The sequence below is a fragment of the Nesoenas mayeri genome (assembly GCF_963082525.1).
Source record: "Nesoenas mayeri genome assembly, chromosome: 3".
In the NCBI taxonomy this organism is placed as follows: domain Eukaryota; kingdom Metazoa; phylum Chordata; class Aves; order Columbiformes; family Columbidae; genus Nesoenas; species Nesoenas mayeri.
Genome location: NC_137544.1, coordinates 35988510 through 36010263, shown reverse-complemented (window position 1 = coordinate 36010263; position 21754 = coordinate 35988510).

Sequence of the window (21754 nt, the reverse complement as noted above, 5' to 3'; positions counted from 1 at the left end):
CAAGTAAGTTTTCTGTGTGCTATATCACATGAAATAGAGAGATCCCATTAAAAGGTCTTGCAAATGAGAATTCTTTTCACATTACGTTTTGTACCTATAAGTGATCTGGTGAATTTCTATGTTTTCTAAAACAACCAACACTGGCTCTGTAAAATAACAGGATCTAGATTTTTGTTGTTGTTGTTCACTCAATATCACCATGACCATTTGGTTTTTTCTTCTTATTAACTTCAGAGGGAAGTAGGTATGAAGATGCATTTTTTTTCCTTCTTGCAAGCAGCTGTAACAAGGGCAAAAGCAGAGCTCATTCTCATGACTGAAAGCCTGGATGTTTCACTTCCAGTAATATTTCTTTCACAGAAAAGCTTATGCATAAAAATATCTTTTCCCAAAGTTAGCATTTCAGCAGTAATTTCAGCAGATAGGTGCTGGCCGTAATTAGTGCCTCATTTCATATTGACTGCTGTGCTGGTGGAATTTTGTGACACCAACTACATTAGTTATGAATCTCTCTCCGTGTATAGGTAATTGAGGGGATGTATAATGTTGAGTGAAAAGTGCCTCCTGAGGACTTGGGAACGTTACTGTTGAACCACAGGTACAAAGTGATGAAATAGCTAAAATCCTCACAGGACATCACCCTGAAGCAGTAGGCAAACAGGAATGTAGGCTGCTCGTGATGCAGACAGAAAAGAGAGAAAGGGAGGAGGAGAAAAAAAGAAGCATTCATTTGGAAATTTCCAGCTGCAACCTTCTCTTAGATGCGTTTATGTTCTAAATATCCCTTTGGTCATGCTACCTATGAAAATGTTCACTGCTGTATGTGCTGCAGTGGCAAACAGTTGATCTTTTCAGATTCTTTGCAAGACATAGTGAAAGGAATATTTGAATATTGTAATTAAAAAGAAGTCTCTTTTCTCCTGTACCATTCATAAGTATTCAGTCTGTCCTCTAAGGGACTGGCTCAGTAAAAGGTGTGGATAACTTCCACACCACATTGCAGAAGCTTCCAATAAAAAGGACTTGAGGTTTTATTCATCATTTTCTCATCAGCAGCACACAATGACTTCAATCTGCAGTTTTGCATTAAACAAAGGTGGCACAAGGTGCTTTCCTTGCCTCACATTCACCAGCCTTCAAAGGACAGTTTCAGAATGGAGAGGACACTGGCAGAAACCCAGTGTGATTTCTGCCCGGCTGTTCCTCTTACTCCAATGTGTCTCCCCTAGGCACTTCCATCCCCTCTCAGCTGTCATATGGTGTCATGTTCTTTTTTGCTGTAAGCATGCATAGCTCTTCCCTTTTCGGAAGATCTGCGTAATTCTAGTAGGAGACCAAAATTACCCGTGTCAATGGCAGACATTGGTATTTGCTGCAGTCTGCCTGGGCTGTGCATAACAATGCAGCCAGTTGAAAGATCACCTTTGCTGAGATGCCTTGTATAAGTTGAGTAAGTTGAGCAGAAGAGGTGTTTGTTCTGAAACTAGAAATAACTTCAAGCTGTATAAGCAAAATCAGAAAATATAATGGGCACTTGTTGGGGAGAATTTTATGTGAAAATGTTTGATCAGCAGGTTGCTAGTGTTAGACCAGCATCTGCTCCCACTGAGAATGAGGTCTTGGTGTGCTTGTGTAAATAAATAATGAGAAATGCGTCCTCTCCAAAGAGCTTGCTGTCTGAACACTGCAGATCAGCTTTAATGGAAATAGGGAAGAGAAAGAATTTACCCAAGGCCGGTGGGAGCAGCAGGGAGGGCACACTGCTTTTCTGACTCTCCAGCCACCGTTGTTTGAGCAGCTTCTGTGTCAGTAGGTAGGACCCAGAGAATGGCAGAGATGGGGTTCTCATTGCAATGGCTGGCATGTCAGATGGGTTTTACTGGGATCAACTTCTGGCAATGCTGACCGTGAAAGCTCACGCAAGACAGAGGAACTGCAAGCAAGTTCTGTGCATAGGTGTAGCCTTTTCACATGAATGTGCATGTAACTAACTATATTCATAAGTGTGTATGCACAGTGGTTAAAAAAGGGATGCAAAACCCCATTTGTGAGATGCAGGTGTGCCATATGGAATGTCTTTGTTCTACTACTGTAACACTTAGGAAAGAGCCAGCAGATGCAATGGTTTGCAGCAAAGAGTCTCTATAGCTAACACTGGATCACCCTTTAAACCACTCTGCAAGCTTTGAGAAAACATTCCAAAATTATGTGTATTTTGAAAACACTGTAGAATCAGCAAATTAATTAGGACCTCTTTTGGCACAATTATTTTTAGTGGCACAAGTTTGACAACAGTAGAAAATTGTCTCATTGTTTATTTTCTTTAAAAATGAGGAATTAGAAACTATTTCTTAAATAGGAAAAAAGACTAGCGCATTTTTACTACCATCTGTTGAACACATGTTTTGAGAACTAGGAGTTTCCTTTTACATCCATAGATATTTGTGAAGGTTTTATTCCCCATTCAATTAATTATTTACATTTTTGAAAGGAGAGGGAAAGATGAATCTGCTGGGACCTGTGATTATTTTTCAAAAGCAACAGTTAAAAACCCCAAAGTTTCCAGCCTGCAAAATCTCATCTTCATAGAAACTGTATTTGGTAGAAGAGAACTGAAGCATGAGGATATTTACTGCAGAATCAGGAGAAGCGAGTGAACTGTGAGAGCAGTGAGTCTATCACATGAAATCTCTGGTACAACCAAAGCTTGAGTGGTTAAAACTTCTAAAGGTTTTGAGTTTGGAGCTGCTAATCATGCTGATACAGCCACACATCTCACTAAAGGACTGAAGAAGTTTGGAGAAGGGCAATCTGGATGGAGCATTCCCTCTTCATGACAAGAATATAGTGTACAAAACAGATTCTTACGTACTGTGCAAAAATATGTGGAATCCATATTGCACAAGAAAAGTGTCAGGGTCCAGAAAGTCATCCAAGGGCAGAGGAGAAGAAAGGGCTCTAATGAAATGGAAGTAAAGTGTTTGGCTTGGGTTTCTCAGTCTCTTCGAGCAACGAGGAATGAACTAGGAGCAATCTACTGGAAGGGCAGGAGAGGCGTGATAAGGGACACATCAGAGTCCCTTTCATATGGAATTTTTTGGGGAATGGGGAGCTTTCCACATACAATTCAGAGCCTCTGAAAAATCACCAGTGAGGGTGCCAGGTCCCCTGCTGTAGTGGATTGAAGCAGGGATGGCTGGAGGAGCCCCAAGCTCCAATTTTTTCAAACTCCTGAGCAGCAAAGGCAGGTGAACAAGTCACACGTCTTTTTTTCAGGGTGCCTCCATTTACAGCTCAGCACTTTAACATAAATTCATTTTTACATGCCACACAATAAATGTCAGTCATTCAGAAATTATTGCCCCACCAGTCCAGCTTCTGCTGGTGCTTCCCCCATCAGGGAAAGCAGCAATGTGGGGTGGTGGTGGCAGTAGCCATTTAAAATCCTTTCCTCTGTCAGACACCTCACAAGAACCAGCAGCTTCAACTGCACCAATGTGCCTCTCACTAAGAGACCTCCATGTCCTGCTGTTCATCACTGAGCTGAATGGAAGCTGGAAGGTACTTTTTCCTTCTAAACTCAGGACCTGCAATACGTTGAACCACAATGGATACTGCTATAAAAGTGAAAGGGAGGATTTTCCTGACCTCCCAGTGCCTATATGCTGGGTCTCTGAGCAACTTTTAATGTTTTTCCCATTCTGCTTTCAGTGACTTCAGCTGCCACACTGGAAGTGCTGAGCTTTGTGCACACAGGTGCCCTTCCTAATTTCTCCTCTATATGCATAAAAAAGTGCCATTCAGGAGGGAGCCTGTGTATATTGCATCTGAATACAAATAAGGTTTCTTTTTTAAAAAACAACTAAGATCTGGATGAAGCTTCCAAAAAACCTACTGCCACACAGATGAGATGGAAACCAAAGGGAAACTCAGTATGTTACACCTTTCCATAGCACCAAGAGACCCAAGATGTTGGTTGTAACCACTTCCCTGTGGCTGGACCATGCTAAACTCTGAGCATGTCTTAATGTAGTAAAACCTTGCTCTGGAACTGGGAGATGAAAAGTGGGAAATGTTTTGAGCAAGGAAGACCTGATGAGGTTGCCACTCAGCTTGGGGGAAAGAAAAGATGTGTCAGCCCTGAGAAAATCAACATGGGAGTTTTTCCACACTGAGACTTTACGCATCTGTCTTTAAAAAAGAACAAGAGAAATCATCACTACTGACTCTTCTTTCCAAGAACTTGCTAGTGCAATGGAAGGTGTCTGCTCCAAGCCTGCACAAGAAATAGAGAAACAGGATTTACTTCTGTGAGTCTGCCCCAGAATGTCCATGGGATAATGGCCATTGAGTTTATTGTTGCTGGCAACCCATGTGCCTAGCAAGATTATAGCTATCTGTTCTGCAAGAGGACAGGATTAACTAACCCAAGAGTGCCTCAAGAGTGAGAGAAAGAGCCTGTAGAGCTGGAAAGGCTAACAGTAATAACAGGGAGTATTAACAATGACAGTAAAGTAGGTAACTTTTTTCCTAGTCCAAAACCCACATAGTGCTCAGGTGAAAATTATTCTTCGGTGTTAAATAGTTTTAAACTTTTTCTTTACATGTCCTCTGTGTCTATTTTTGCTGCGGAGCACATTGCTCAAACAATACAGAAAATGAAGTACACATATTCAGATCCTCTGAGAATAATTCAGGTGCCTGAACATGTGTGTCTAGCACCATTTGAGCTGTCCTTGATTTTCTGTCTGATTTCCAGTGGCTTATCCAGAAGGTCCAACATCATATCTGACAGTCCAGTGAGGAGGGCTCAGATAACCTGAGGCACATGAAATATCATTAGATGGGCATGTTCAGGCACACCAGTCACTCCCTGCCAGTGTCTGTTTTTCAGAGTTATTACTGAAAATCTTCATTCTTGCTAACACAAGCAAGAATAATGACAACTTCTTTCTTCTCCACAGTAGCCACATGAATGACTACCAGCACCAGGCAACAAGTGTTGCCTGTTCTCCCCTGCTGCTGGTCTCTGGTGGCAATGACAGCTCTGCCAGCGGGTGTTGGAGAAGAGTGCTCTTCCTTCAGCGTCTCATGGTGATGGGATTATTCAGTTGTGCTGTGGGTTTCATTTTCCATGAGATGCTTTTGCTCAAGTTTTATTAACGATTTGACCTACCAGGGCTCAACACTGGACTCTGGCCACCACTGCTTCACTGAAACTCCTGAAGCTGGTGAAAACCTCCTGAACTGCACAATGCCCCAGAGGACACTTGGAGTGCTGCAGAAAGGTAGCCATGAAAAACACCCCTGAGCTTGTTCCCCTTCCCACAAGAAAGCCAAGCAGATGCCAGCTGGTTTGATCAGGTATTTAAAATGATGTTGCTTTTACCATTTTATAATTTTTATTTATTTTTTTAAAAAGCGTTGGCAGAGCAGAAGCAGCGTAAGCAGACATGAAGACCCTGGCTTCCAGCACAGGCAGCGCTGGAAGGCAGCAGCGGGTGGGAGACGTCAGTGCCGTGCTGACTGCAAAGTCTGCAAGGAGCAACCAGGGGCATTAAGGGGCCTGTTTCCTTTTTAGGAGAATTATTAATGACTAGAAGAAGAAAAAGTGATTCAATACTGAAAACTTGCTGCGCACCAGCTGTTGTTTGGAAATGGATTCAACTCAAAAGAGCAATACAAAACACTACAGTGAATTTACCTCACTTGATCCAATGCACGAGCCAAGACGCAGTGGCATGGCTCTTTACTGTGTTTCCAACTGTTATTCCACATTGTTCCCTTCTCTGACAAAGTACTTTCATTCAAGGAAGCTATTGTTTTAACTTGAACATAACTAAAACAAACCAGAAAACAGGACTGAAGCCCCAGAGCAACAGTACACATAACTTCAGAAGTGAAATTAATTTAACCCATCTTGAATTTCTGCACACAAGCCCCTTTTTATGTAAAGGTGATCAGAAAATGTTAATTGCATGGGTTGTTCTATGTACCTGAATTTTCCACCTGATTCTCCTCCCTGTTGTCAGGATGAGAAAATTTGCTTCCAGTTGTACAGCACAGGAGCTCTTGCTGGGTCAGGGAAATCCCTGCTAATAGGGAACAGAGGGTGTAAGGCAGTATCTGGACTGTGCTGGAAGCCCACAGGATGCTGGAGGAACCTGCCTTGTGCTGGGTAAAGGTAGAAAACAGTTTGCATTGTGGTTTCTGAATGCTACTTTGAAGATATTTCCTGGACTTGGTCTCCAAATTCAAACAACAGAGGATCTTAGTGATTTTTTTTTTCTTTTTTTTCTTTTTTTTTTTTTTTTTTCCTGGAGTTCTTGGCTGGTGGCTGAAGAGTGACTGTGGCCACCGCTTGCCAGCAGACTTAGGACTGGTGCTGGGACTATTTCTAAACTTTAAGAGTATGAGCTGCATGGTTCTCATTGTTTGATTTGCAGAGACTTTCATGAAAACCTTTAAATTCACATTCATTACTGATTTCTTCTGCCCAACATTTTCAATTCTCCCATTTAAGAGTTATGTTATTCAAGTCTTATGTAAGCTTTGTTACTACTGTAGACTGAAGATTTTTATTAAGAATATTGGTTTTGTTTTGTTTCTTCTTTGGTTATGGATTTCAAAACAACCTTAATGTAATAAAACACATAAGTCGATAACAGAAAAGGACAGGAGAGCATGGAATGTGCTGCGTCTTAGGTCCAATTTTCATCCTTTCAGCAGCAGCTGTGAGTCCCTGTGGAGTTTATAATCTCCACATGAGTTAATTAATTTTGTACACAAACCCTGTTTATGGCTTCCTTGTTTAAAAAAGTGTTCAAAATTGTGGGTTTGTTTTGTTTTGTGGGTTTTTGTTGTTGTTGTTTGTTTGTTTGTTTTTTTAATATAAAAGTTATTCTCTTAACAGTTCTATATGCTATTAAAGATCTTTATTTTCTCCAGAATAATTTTTAATTAGCCACCTGGCATAATTCTGTAGCCCCCCCCCCCCCCCCTTTTTTTTTAAGATAAAAGAAAAACTGTCAAGAAAAATACATTTAAACATAGGAACTAGAAGAAAATCCTTCCTCTAACCTCCTCTACTCAATATTCATATTCTACATCATGGAATAATTGCAGGAGAGAGCTGGAAGATCTCTTCCAATAGTCCTCCCACCATATGGGAACTGGTAGAAGCAAATCTACAGAGGAGTTATTTAATGTTTTTTCTTCTTGGATTCACAGATACTTTTTAAGCCTTCACAGCTGCTGTGTAATTAAACTTTACTTTTTTGTGGCTTCTAGAGCAAAAAAGTGAAGTGTTAAAAGCATCACTCTGTTCTTGATACCTGTCTTCTTGCAACCAGGTTCCTAGTTCATGCTCCACTCTCAGGAGCATGTAGTTGTTCCAGTTTCTGCTGACAAGCCCGTTCCTCCTCTCTGCCACCCCTTGGTGATCTCATTACAAGTGTCACAGTCACACTCTGATACTCTTTCTTTCCTGCGCCACGCATGTAAGCCACCCTCACGATGAGCAAGGTGTCATTGACATATTCCACTGGAAAACACTTCTATTATGGGTTTCAAAATCTCATTACATTCCCATCTAAGTACCAGTCATTTGGACCCCTTTCTGTTTTGCTGCTTGGTGTAAGCATTTTGAAACAGAAATAAAAGTAGCCTGCACTGCTGCTGTTGCCTCTGGTCCTCCCTACGCTTTGGGCCACTGAACCACCTTTGGAAAGTGTAAGTCTGCATCATTCTGCCTACAGACTCATGTGTCAGGATAAGTCAACACTGTTCTCTGCTACTTGCAGCAGCCACGCAAACAAAGCAAGCAGGTGGTCAGCCTTCACCAGTGAGAAAAAAACCTTTAATTCATGTGTATGTGGGTAGTGTGAAACATGGTTTGTGGCAAGGAAAGGCACTGCTCCCCTGGGCTGTCACTCAGGCCCTCCTATTAGTCTGCAGCAACAGGGAACTTTCTAAACAAATCTGAGTTTTCCTAAAATGTGTGGAAAGCACCCAGATCTGACACAAAGCTTTCTAGTTGTTTGTGTCTTTGTGTGTTGAGGCCATCAAAGTGAATGATGGCAGGAATGAACTCCCTGGGAATAAGGCACAGTAGCTACCTGGGGACTCATTTGATGACTTGCTGCAGCAGAGCATATAACATAGCGGTAAGGGAAAGCTGTATGAAAACCTTGCCTGCTCAGCTGCTGGGGAGACCAAAATGCTCTGATCCCCAAGCTGGTAATGGAGTGGTTAGGGAAAATGAGACCTTGGTGCACCTATGCTCTGCCAAACAGCTCCTTTGCTCCTCTGGGCTTCTCTGGCCATATTAACAGGAGAAGTAAGGGCTCTCTCAGACCCTCCAGGTGAGGACCTGAGCGGTTAGTACCCACTGCTGATTTGCAGCAGGAGAAAGCACCAGTCTCAGTCTCCATGGCTCTTCCTGCTCTTCTGTGATGGAGCAGTCACTGTTGGCACATCACAGACAAATAATTGCTGCACCTCAGGGTGATGCATCATTGTTAGTGATGAGGTAGTGTCTGCAGGACAGTACAAGGACCTGTGCTGTTGACCATCCTGTGTCACCTCTCTGCTCCTGCCCACTGCATGCAACCCCACTTGTAAAGCCTCTTGGGTGTCTGTGCAGTGGTTTGTGCTGTGAGTCCTGTCTATGTGTTGTGACACTCATTGCACAGACAGTCTCATCCTGCTGTTCTTGGGATGGAGGCTGCTCAAACCACCTAGTTGTATAGACTCTAGGAAGAGACCTAACAGGGAAGGAAAAGCAGTCCTGGCTGAGGACTTTGTGCTCAGGAGCACTGAACAGGCAGTCAAACATGCTGGTCTTATGGAGTTCACTGCTGTCTACTGACTCCTGCACTAACCCAGTACATATATGTCTGACACAGGGCTTGAGGGGTAATTTGCGAGAAGAAAACTACCAAATGTTGAGATATGTTAACCTTAGATATGAGCCAGCTTCCTGCTCCTTGTTTGGGGTTCTCACCTCATTTTCTGATTTATAAATTAAATTCCACTGTTACAAAGGAGTGGATCACAGAAGAAATAAATTTATATGAAGACCTTGTTGGATATTCCCAACTTGGGTTCTGTCTTAGAGGAAAATTATTACAGTTTCATGCACATTTCACCCACCTATGGCACATATGGGTGTTCACTCTTCCACAGCTGCACTGACTCTCCACTCAGAGACGCGTGTGGACATGGCACTACCTTGAAAAACAGATTTAAGACCTGCTGAAGTCAATGAGTCATAAGTACACAGTTTATTTAGCTAGATATTAAGTAGTAGCCATGCTGCTGGACAGTACACCAGGTCATGCATCCATGCTGGGCTCTGCTGGGCTTGGTGAGAGGCCTGCAAGCTGTTCCAGGTATGTTTGCAGCCTCCCTCAGCAGAGCTTTCTAGCTTTCACTGTTCACTTGATGCATGTGAATTATGCTGGGAAAGCTCCTTCCTTTCCCTCCTCAGAGCCCTGAGTTCAAGCAAAGCAAACAGAGATGCACTAGATATGCAGGATCCACAGCAGTCTCTACGCAGTTGTGGCCAAGCACGACAGCATGCTGCCTTGTGTACCCACGGGTGAAACACACAAACATAGTGCTCTTGACCATGCTGAACAGCCAGCACAGCCAAGCTGCCTTCTGCTACTGTTGCTGGCTGGGCTCAACACTTTCTGATTGGAACAGGAGCTTGGGACAGACCTAAGATTTGACCCTGGAGGGCTGTCACACCTCTTTGATCAAATCATGGTCAGTGATGGTCATGTTCTCTCTCTGTTCTTCTCTGTACACAGAGGACAGAAATGAGCATGTCCTGCTGGGATGGCACTGTGACCACCAGCAGTGGTTGTAATGCTGGCGGGCAAAGGGCCACCTTCAGTGCTGTCTTTGTTCACTGAGGCCTTCAGCACAACCACACAACCACACGTTCTGTAGCACTCTGGCTTTTGCTGCATAGCATCTCACTTTCTCTCCAATGAGAGACCTCAATTTAGAATATAAAATTAAACCCCTGAAACCACTTTAACTGAAATAAGAGTTCCCATCAGATGCATCCTGTGCCTATATGGGACAGAGAAGCATAGTGGAGAGCATCAAGGCAATATGGTTTCTTCAGCCATAGACAATCTAGGTGTTGTAGCCTATGAAGTTTTATTTAGAGCTAATGGGAGACATTGGCCGTCAACTAATGCAAACACTCTATATCTCAGTTTTGTCAGTCATAAGTATTGTGTTTAAGCTACTCAGTGTTAAGAGTAGGATAATTTTTGTTATATTAACATTTAGTTAATAAATTTAGTTAATAAATTTTGTGGTGAACTTGATTTTAAGAACTTGTATCAAGAAAATCAGAAATATATTAATTGGAAGACACAACAACATATATATCAAAATAATTTAAGAAATATGTGGTTAATCCCCATCCTTAGTATCACGTAACACTGCAGAGCACCATCACAAAAGATGATTGGCACACCTGCAAGAAGACAAAGGCTGGAGGGGTTGCTCCACCACACGCAAGGAAAGAGGCAACTTGCCCAGTACACCTGCTCTGTATCTGCTATCTGTCTTAACACAAGAATAAATGGTTGTTGTTCTAGAAGACTCTTTGAGAGGTGTTTGCCTGGGGTGACACATAAAAACCAGTTAGTGAGCCTCCCATCACAGCTAAGATACTGAAACAACTAAGGAATGTTGTTACACATTTTTATGTCTTTAATTTTGGCAATGTGTTTCCTCGTTTTATATTTTTGTAGCCTTCCTTCACGGCTGTGCTCTCCTGTGTCCTTATATGAATGTACTGTATTATCTTTACATCCTACCTAGGAATAAAGCTACCCACAGGTGAGCTGGTGAACAGCATGGCATAGTGCTGCTGTCATCTTGGCAACTCTAAAGGCCAGGCACTCTCGCCGTGCTCAGCACAGCATTTCTCAGAGTACGGCTCCAGGGCACACAGAGGGGGCAGGATGCATTTCCACTAAACTGCACTGCCCAACTAATTAATGAAGCTGAGGGCCTAAGTGGAGGAAGCCTCTTCTGGGGGTTGATGTTACGGAAGAAACTCCCTGCAGGGGAGTACTAGTGCTCTCACCTCCTTGTGGGAATCCTGCAGGCTCACAGGAGACGAGTCTTCTATAGTGAAGACTAGCTGTTCAGTCCTTGTTCTGGCTGTTAGTGAAGCTGGTGGAGAAATGAGTAGGCAAAAGTATCAACAAGTAAAGAATTGAGGCAGGGAGAGGTGCTGATCAGAATCTGCTGCACGAGACAATCTGTTAATGGTATGTCCCTGCTGTATCTATTTCTAGTCTGTAGTGAGTGATGAGAGAATTGTGAAACTCCTGCTTATTCAGGTCCCTCCCTGGAAACTAGAGCAGATATGTGAGATCATGAATTCAGCTCTGGATATGTTTGCAAAAGACCCATCTCATGTGATGCTATGCCATGAAGAGATCCAGGAGAGAGGCCAGATCTTTAATGTAGTACTTTTTATCGCTCAGCCAACAACCAGCTTGTTCTGGACCTCTTGGAGTTCCTCTTGGCTGAGATTCAACTCAGAGAGCACCTAAGCTCTTGCTGCTCTGATTCTGGTGGGCTGTGAGCAGGCAGCAGGGGCTGGGGTGTTTGCAGAGCCCCGAGGGAGACTAGCAGAAAGGATTGTTGGAGTGAAGCTGCCTGTGACTGTCCTAGGGCCTGGTCCCTGGCACGTGTGGATGTGACCAGCCTTTGCTATTCTGGAGAGCAAGTAGAAGCACAATGATACACAACTCTCCTCAAACCCCAAGTGACAGCTAGGCACTGGCTTTGCAAGAGCTTGTTGCAGGTCCTGCTTTGTTAGACAACCCTGCATAGATGAGGGGAACCGGGAGTGGTGGCCTACACTACAAGCTGACCTGGTTTGGAGCTAGAAAGCTGGCAGGCCTAGGAATGTCTCTTAGTGTTCATGCTTGGAGAGAAGGATGGTGCCCAAGTGGACTTGCACAGAGTGCATGGAGGGAGGAGGGAGGCACAGGAAAGTGCCAGCTTCTGCAGGGCATGCACTGAGCCACAATAGTCTCACCAAGACTTTGGCTCCTTGGATCTCCACAGCTTCTTAAGAAATTGTACCCATCAGAGCTGGGTCCCAGACTTTCTTGGAGACATGTGATGCTATTACGCACAGGAGAGATAGGAACAATCACAACACACCTACTGAGTTTGGCTGTAGCCAACTATAATGAGGAGCGGCTGAGGGAACTGGGGCTGTTTAGCTGGGAGAAGAGGAGGCTGAGGGGAGACCTTATTGCTGTCTACAACTACCTGAAAGGAGGTTGTAGCATAAAGGGTATTGGTCTCTTCTCCCAAGTACCAAGTGATAGGACAAGAGGAAATGGCCTCAAGTTGTGCCAAGGTAGGTTTAAATTGGATATTAGGAAAAAAATTATTCACGGAAAAGGTTGTCAGGTATTGCAACAGGCTGCCTGGGGAAGTGGTGGAGTCACCATCCCTGGAGGTGTTTAAAAGGCATTTAGACGAGGTTCTTAGGGACATGTTTTAGTGCTAGAGTTCGGTTATGGTTGGACCCGATGATCTTGAGGGTCTCTTCCAACCTTAATGATTCTATGATTGTTGATTCAGCAGCAACATAGCTGCTTCTTCAGTAGGGCTTAGCTCCTGGTCATGACAGGGCCAATCTGGGGTGTGTCCTTCACAGAGTCTGGAAAAATGTGTTTAAAGAGCCCTGGACCTTCACTGATTGCATATCAGTCCAGAAAGTCCTTCTTCAGAATCCCTAGACTGTGAGGCAGCAGCACTTGGTGCGGGGATTTCTCCATAGAGACTGGGAGAAGGCAGTGAACTGTGAGCCATCAGTGATTCCTCAGTGTCTTGGACACCAAAGACCTCAAAAGAACACTCACAAAAATTACTTGCTGTCATCAAGGTGGATATTTGTTCCTGAGCTGCTTTATGTTGTTTTTTTTTTTTAAATTATTTTTTCACTGTTCTGCTACCTTGTCAAAGATGATTCTCAGCCAGATTTCAGCTCAGCTGTCTGACACCTGGATTTTATTTTTTCCCATTTGCAAAATCATGACAGCTGTTCGGTAATCACTCACCTTGGGGTTCTAGGCAGAATATCTTCAAAATATCTGATGCAGTGCTAGAAATGGAAGAGCAGCTTTGCAGCCTGATGCTGATGGAAATTGGCAGGCAGATGACAGAGTTAGTTTGGTGGTCTGGAGCATCAAGGCATGGAGAAGCTTGTGAGGCTTGCCCAGGGCTGAGGCAGTGCCATCTGAAGCTGGTTGGGTCCATACAGCCTATAAGAGTAGGCTGAAACACACAGCTGGAGTGGAGACCGTGTGAGCAAGTGGTGACTTTGGGCTTGTGTGCAAACTCAGGGCTGAACCTAAGGAAGTACATGTGTAATACGTGCCATTCAGGAGCTGCTGTGACAGCAAAGGTGTAATTTGTGTCTCGTAGGATAGATGTTGTGCTCTTCTCATTGCTGTGTGGCAGTATTGTGTCAAGAGACATGAACAGAAAAAGCAGTTTTAAAGTAGCTCAGCAGTTGCGTCTTTGTATTGATTCAAGGCTTTGTATCACACATAACAAAGTAGAAAAGCTCCATCAGAGACACAGATGATAACAAGTGAGCTTTAGATGGGCATGAATCATTTCTTACCAAAGGTTTGGAAGCGATACTGTGATTTTTGCTGCTTACCTGTCTCTTTGCTGTTGGTGCCTAAGGCAGTTTCTCAGAAATGGTTCAAAGGACATATTCTATATCCTTGAAAGCTGTGATGAAGAAAAATGATTTCTTCTCCGAAGAAAAAAAGTCTTCCAAGGTGAGGAACTTTCAGTCTTCACTCTATACCACTCAATAATCTGCTGTGATTATATATAACAAAAAATGTGGTCATAGAAGAGAGGAAAAAAAAAAAAAGTCAGAGATTTTCCTTGAGATCACCCAATGGAGAAACATGTGGGAGGACACTAGAGAGGCAGGAAGAAATTAGGACCTCAGGGAGACCCAAATGGAAGTCCCGTCTCTGCTGGAGACTGCAACTATCTCTGATGGGGTAAACGTATGGTCTAAATACTTAGACATAGTTTAAAGAAATTGCTGGAGAAATATTTATAGATAGAGCTTTAACAATTGCAGGAAGTTGTGCTCTGTTTCAACATATAAAACAGAAGCTATGCTGCAGACTTCAATTACATTGCAAAGGTAGTGGTTTTTTACCAATAACAATGAAAGACAGAATTTGGCTTTCAATTGCTTTATGTAAAAATAGCTCTCGCATTGGATTATCCAATAGGACAGTTGAACATTAAATTTTTTTACAATCTACACCACCTGTGAGCATAAACACATGTATTATGTATACATTCTGGCTTGTTAACAGACATTGCAATAGTCTACACCCTGTTGACACAATTTTTCAGTCAGTGGGGTTTCTTGTGGTAATGGGCAAAAATGCAAAATAGAATGAAGAACAAAGCAGAGGCCAAAAGTCATGGAAAGAACAAGGAGAAATTATCATTTTTCTAACGGCCTCAAGGGCTGACCATGGTCTGTCATTACTACCATAAAGGGTACAAAGATCTTCACTATCTGCCAGGAGTTTTCTGATATGCTGCTGAGGAAGAGCTACTTGATTTTGCTCATTTGTAGAGCAGAAAGAGCAAGGTAAGTTCTGTAGGGGTAAGAGACATTGGACAAAATGCCTTGTTTCTCTCCTGGATGCTTTCTTCAAACAAAAAACAAAACAGAAAGAACTCATCCTTCCAGCTGAGAAACAAAGTAATTATGAAATGACAAAAAAGCTGTCATAGATTTAACTGCCGATTTTGATCATAACCTTCTGTGGGATTTTGTTCTGGAAGTTCCGTACGTAAGATGATAACAAAAATTATTGTACCAGTTGCTGTGGAGTGTCTAATCAATATGATAAAACTTTATTTCTGGAAAATTCCAAGTAACCATTCATAACCCTTTCTCTCACTGATAAAAATGCAACTCTGTCCATAATCAGAGCTCAAATGCTGCAAGAAGAAAAGGTATAGAAGTTTGTTTTTTCTTCAAAAGCAATTTTAAAGGAGATGTTTGCCTATTGCATACATGTCATAATCCCATTTTGTTTTAAGGCCTTGACAATGGTCATTACCTGTCCTTGATTTTTGTGTAGAAAAATCCCTTAGAAAAGTTATGTGTCAACAATTCCCAGTGTTGAAATACTAAAAAATAATCTCCCTATCAACCTGAGGAAATCCTAATATAAGGAAGTTATTTCCCCTGCCTTAAAAGTTTCTCCTTGGTCACAAGCTGTCTGACCTGAGAGGCACATCCTCCCTTTTGTTTGGAGGGTGAGGTAGATTCAAAAAGTGTTGATCTGGCAAAATTTGTCAGCCTTTGCTAAATCGACAGCTTGAGCATTTTTAACTGAAAGTTTGAACCTAGATGTGACTTCATTTTTAAATTTAAAGCAAATTACTATCAAGTTCTTAATTTAAAAAGGCAAAGAATATATTAACATTTTTTCTGTCTTGTGAGATCAGTGGGAGTATATCAGAAAAATAAATCGTATAATGTATTCAAAAAATTTGTTCTTGGAGGCATCTGGTTTTCCTTTCTGTGCCCTTCTATGCTATGTGTTGAGCTGTAAATAATTATCCAGGACCTGAAAGTAGAAGATGTGATTATACATATTGCATAGCACTTGTTTATTTCAACAGATATTTTTACAGCCTTTAATTTCAGAGAATAGACGTTATTAAGTATGCTCTATGGTGTACTGTCTACATTTGTGTAGTAAAATGTTCATATTTTGGGTCAATTTCAGTTGATTTCCTGTCAGTGGATTAGGGATTCAATGGTGCTGATTATGAGTGTCCTGAAGGCCTAATTAATCCAGTCTTCATTACATAGGCTTAACTTTCAACCAAGATAGAAACTTGGTGGCTGAATCAAAGTCTGAAAAAATCCTAAAAACTAATGTAATTCAGGGAGAATGTTGGCTCTCTCACGCTGTTTCCCTTGTGACTGCTAAACTCCCACTTTGTATGTTTATAAATAATGTTCACTCATTGTCAAAAGTGATCAGGGGATTTCAGGTGAGAGTGTGGAAGGTGGGTCTACCCTGATGTTTCCCATGCACTGCTCCAGCCATAGTTACAGGGAGCAATGGGGAGGGCATGAAGGGTGACTCTGGACCCATGAAATCATCATTAATGTGTCACCCCATGCTAGCTGCGACTGCCTGTCAGGCTGGTACCAAGGAGTCACTGCTCAATCACAGCAGCTTTTTAGGCCATCCCATGGCAGGAGAGGTGAGGACAACAAAGCCACCACCCACCAAGAGGGGCCTGAAGCCCAGGACCACGAGAGGGAGGAAACCCAGCTGTTTTCTTCACTTGACCTCAGCTGGGTGGAAAAGACAGTTCTGTAGTTTGGGTTGACATTAAAGGATGGATGACGCTGCTTGATTCATGGATGTGTGTTCCTGCTGCCTGCTCAGTTCACCCAGCTGAGTGTCTTATTGCTGAAATCAACATTTGTTTCACTTTTCTCTGCTCCCTCCTTCAGCATGCACTTTGGTTTCCATGACCAATAAAAAGATGTTATCAGTCAAATCTGGTTTTCCATAGAACAGAGACCTAAAATATGTCCTCAAATGAATACTGCTTCCCCTATGGAGAATGGAGGCTTTTTTCTGACTTTGTGGATTCCCTGTTGACATCATTACATGGATGTTGAAGTCAGGCACTTTCAGAGAGATTAGTGTGAGGAGAGGGAACATAAATCCAAACAGAAGAAAAGAAATTTCTACTCCCCTGACAACAAGAAAGGAAGGAGTGGCCATTTCTTCCATGAGAGCAGAAGCAGCTGCCTGACAGCGTTTAACAATTCCCTTAGAAGGTCAATGTGTCATAAACTATAAGCCCAGAAATGGGAGGTCAGGATATCAGTACCACCATTCATTACCAGAAATGTCTCAGCTGATACGGAAAAAACCCTCTTTGTATCTGGCACAGAATTTTTGTATTATCATTGGTGATTGCAATGAAATTACTTATGCACACCTAGCTATGGATTACGTTACATGGTAACATATAGGAAAGAGCCCCAAATAAGGCACTGAATGGCTAGCACAGTTTAACACAGGTCATGCATCATCAAAAAGGAAATGGAGGTGGAAAATAGATGAATTGAGGTCACTGCTGCATTAGGTGTCCATCAGCCTCCTGCAGCAAAGTCCAGAGAATACAACTTGCTGTTCAATAAGGAATGAAATTTAATGTAAATCACACTGTTTCTCAACTTTATAGTAGAGATTTCCAGCAAGATGATTCCCAGATGAACATGCCCTCTTCTAGTCTCAGTGACTTTTAACAAATGTGAATAAAATTACTCTTAAAAGCAAGATTCCTACAGCTTTTTTTTTTTTTTTTTTTTCCCCAAATGGGAGCTATCTTAGTCTTTGTGTACATGTGGATTTATTCTAGCCCATAAAAGACTATTGACAGTTTTGCATATGAAGAGCTCCATCAGGTCCAGGTTTCTGCATGCAAAGTCTAGTATGAACTTATGTATACACAAGAAATGTTATTATTCAGTGGCCAAAATCTTTTATCTAGAGCACCGTCACGTAGGCAAAGCATTAGTTCTTAGTTTTCATAGTAAGTGAAAAAAAAAAATTGTCATTAGAAAATTCTCTGGATTAGTAAGTGTTCTGATACTGCACTAGTATGTGGGTCATCAGAACTACTAATCAGAGCTCAAAAATATACAGTGCAAATGTCTGATTCAGGGAAAAATGGTAAATCCTAGGCAAAGTTGCTGTGGAGGAAAGGATAGACATCAAAGTTTATTTTGAAGAGAACTGTCTGTGTCATCTGAGTCAAGTGCTTTTCACTATTTGTATGCAAACAAGAGAAACTAACAAATGACTTGGAATAAACCTGATCAAGGACTAAGAGCATTACAATCTAGAACCAAAAAGGAACATTCCCCCTTTGTAAAGCAGGGAAAGACTGGATGCATTGCAGATGTTTTACGTTTTCTTGGCAGTTCATCTAAATGAACATTCATTCATTCCAGGCAAATTCTTGTTTAAAGGTAAAGGTAAAAGGAAATCTATTCTCTTGTTTTCTCTGGTGTACAGCTGCTTTGCTGTTTACTGCTCTATTGGCTGTCCATTGATTACATACAGCTCCCCTAGGAGTTCAGATGAAGGTGGAGGAATAGAGGAAAAGACAGATGTATGTTAGAGATGATTGACTCTGTGTAATAATTGGCAAAAAATGTGCGCAAAAAGGATTTTTTTCAGATCTGACTGTGAAAGAATAGCAAAGGAGGAACAGCAACACAGTACCATCTTCAGCAGGTATTTATGTCCAAGAAGCATGAAAATTAGAGGAGTCAATGTGATAATGTTATTTCCTCTACTAAGTAAACACACAGGCCAACACAAGCATGGCTGCACTTCTGATGGCTTGAGAGGCTTCCCATGTACTCAAAGACAGAGAAGCAGGTCCAGCGCAAGGACAGGATGGCTCACCCTGCCCGTGGGGCCAGGTCCCTTGGAACTATCACTGCCACAAATCACAGCCAGGACCAGGCTGTGACCCTGCGCTCCTGTCAAACCTCTAGGCTGACAGCCTCCAAATGTGTGTATCAGTGCCACAGACATGTACAAAACACAAGCTTTGGCAAGTCCCAAGGCAACCTGATAGAGTTGGTGAAGTAAAAAGGATCATGCAAAGCCCTTACACCATGTCTGACAGACAGCTCTGTATCTAGCCAGCCGCACAGTGACCTCAGAGTTGACTTGGAGCCAGTTGCTTTTCCTTCAAAGCATAAGGTTTTCTTAAATCTGTTTGGACTAGGGGTTTAGAAAGTGTGAGAGGGAGAAGGAAGGAGAAGTAGTCCAGGCCAACAGCCAAATTTAAAACTGAAAGAAGGGTAGACATGATTGAGTATAATTCTGGGGAGAACCACAGGCTGGTATGTCTTCACTCTCAAGTAGGAATTTTAGCAAATCTCTTGACAATGAAGCTGCAAAGTTGCAGAGATTGGAAGGTCCATGGGTTTTTGACAGACTCTAGTGTGTTATAACAAACACTTCTCCTGGAAAAAAAAAAAAAAAGTTGGTGACAATTACTCCCTGTAAGGGATATTCTTTCAACCACAAATCAGAAGCATCACAAGTTATAACTCATTAAAAAGATTATTTCTGGGCTCCTGTCCAAAACTAATGCCAGATTTCTCCAAGTATTTGAGCAAACACAACTGCCACCGTCAGTACTGCCTTCCTGGGTAAAAACTCTTTAATGCTTGGTGGCTGTGGTACCTAGCCAGGTACTAGCATGTGCCTGCAGTTTCCTACTGCTGCCTGCAAGGTACTACAGGCTGAACAAAGCTGCATGGCTGTGAGCTGAGGTACCATACACAGCACAAGGTCATCTAACCCTGCTCATCTCCCAGGCATCGTGTGGCTCCAGGGGTGGGTTTTTCAAACAGTCTGTCAATGTGTTAATGCTAGGACAGAAGCAGCGTTTTACTGCAGCACAGTGTCATTCGGCTTCTCCACCACGCCAGGTGTCCAGGGTTTCTATGAAATCTGTGGGCATAACAAGGCTTCTCATTACAGAATGGAGAGAGGCCAGCCTGCTTGGAGCAAAGGGCCAAAGCCAATAAGTAGAAAATCTGGAAGGAAGAGGCAAGCCTGAACTCATGCTCATTTTAGAAGTGTAATTCCCTTATAGCAGGATACAGTGCCGTAGCGATCCCTAATAATGATTCACAGTCTCCAGTCACCTATGGATTTGGATGCTGAAAGCAATCACAAAGGGTGGAGCTCACCTCTTTGCCATAACCAAGCAGTTGTTAGATGAGGCTGAAGTAATTCTGGTGTCAGCTACAGACTTGGGGAAACCGGTGGCTGGCAATGTTGCATTTTCAGATGTCAGGTGCCTGGAGGATTAGCTGGCTGCTGAGAAGGCAGTTGAAGTCAGATAGCTGCACAAACTGGCATGTAGCATGTAAATGAAGCTTTTGTGAGCTGACTGTAACATGAAGAACACATGGTTTCTCTGTGGGGGAGGTAGTGGAAAGATTGTGGGGGACATATAATTTGATATGTCTCCTTGAGGCAAGTACTTGTACTGTGGGGAAAGCCCCAGCTCAGTCCCTCATGTTTCACACCCAGCACTTCTTGGTCCAGGCAGGAGTTTCAGGTCCAGCTCCACAGATGTCAAGTCCACTGTGCTACCACATGACTTGGGGTTGGGCTTGAGAAGAACTTGTTCCACTTCCCTTAATAGCTTGCTATGAGGGGAAGGGTGAAGGGGCTTTTATTTACTGACTCATCTTTATTTGGAGCCATTTCCTGGGCCTCAGTGCTAGTAGCAAGCTGAGACATTTAGGTTTTCTCCTAGGAGAAACAGGAGTTTTAAGAGGGCACTTCTGTTCACTAGGTAAGAGAGACTTAACATTTCATATCTGGAAAAGATCTAACAGATGTTTACTTTGTGCCTCACCAGGCCAGGGTTGCTCACTCTTTAATACTACTTGGCACTCACATTGTGCTAGTTAAGGACAAACTACTGTACAAATATTAATTAACCTTAATTAATTAACAAGAGTATGAGAGGCTCAGTTTTCAGGGGAGAAAACCCAGAGGGAAGAGATGTTAAGCAAAGTCACACACACAGTATCACTGTTGTTCCAATACCTTTCACTTTGGAAGGAGATCCTCAGGAGGAAGGAAATAACTTGAGGAATGGGGACCTAGTGGGAACTGCTGAAATGGCTGATGGGTGAAGAAAGAGAGAAGCCTTTTGCAAAGCTAAGCAAAGGAGAAATGCCTCAGGGATATTGGAAAGCAGGGATAGACTGCAGGATATACTCAGGGGCAGCAATAGCAGGTATGCCAGTGAGATCAAAACAGATCAAACTTCTTCCAAAGCAGCCCTAACACACAAGGATTAAAATAATAGAAAGGTTCCTGAGCTATATCACTAAGTCCAAGGTGTTAGGTTTCACCTGTATGGGTCAAATAACTGCTCCAGCAGTGGCGCCTCAAATGTCAGCACTTGCCAATATTTACCTTTGAGTGGCTAGCTCGGCTGATGGTCCAGCCCTCAGATGGAAATTGTTCCTTTGTGATCAAAAAAGGAAATATGATGGTAAACACACTGGCAAATACAAGTAGGAAATATTTTAAATGGTGTCAAATATGCATCCCCTTTACAAACAGATACAACAGAACCTTGTCTTAATTTCACTGGTACTCAGTGTATGGAACTACCACGTGGAGACTTGTAGTACATTGCATGGTAATACTGAACACACAGGCTTCTATAAAAGAGGTGAAAAATGCATCTTAAAAGAATTTCAAAATGTATTCCACAAAATGAACTTTTTATTTTTTTTTCCTGGAGAATACTTTTATAAATCAATAAACGAACTGTTACAAATGTTCTCTCCTGAGATGCTGCTTACCTTCGCGCATCTGGTCAGAGACTTGGAAAGAATTTAGTGCAGGTGCCAGTTGAAAAAGTTACCTGCAGTCTTGGGATTGCTTCTGACTTCCAACTTTCCTTTTAAAGCAAAGGAATAATGCAACTCGACAGTACAGTATTACCTTGCTGCCCAGAAAGGCAGTTCAAAAAGATTCAGTGCCTAAATAAGATTTTCAAGTAGTTTTTACTGCTTTTCTTAGTACACAGCCCTACAAGTTACTGC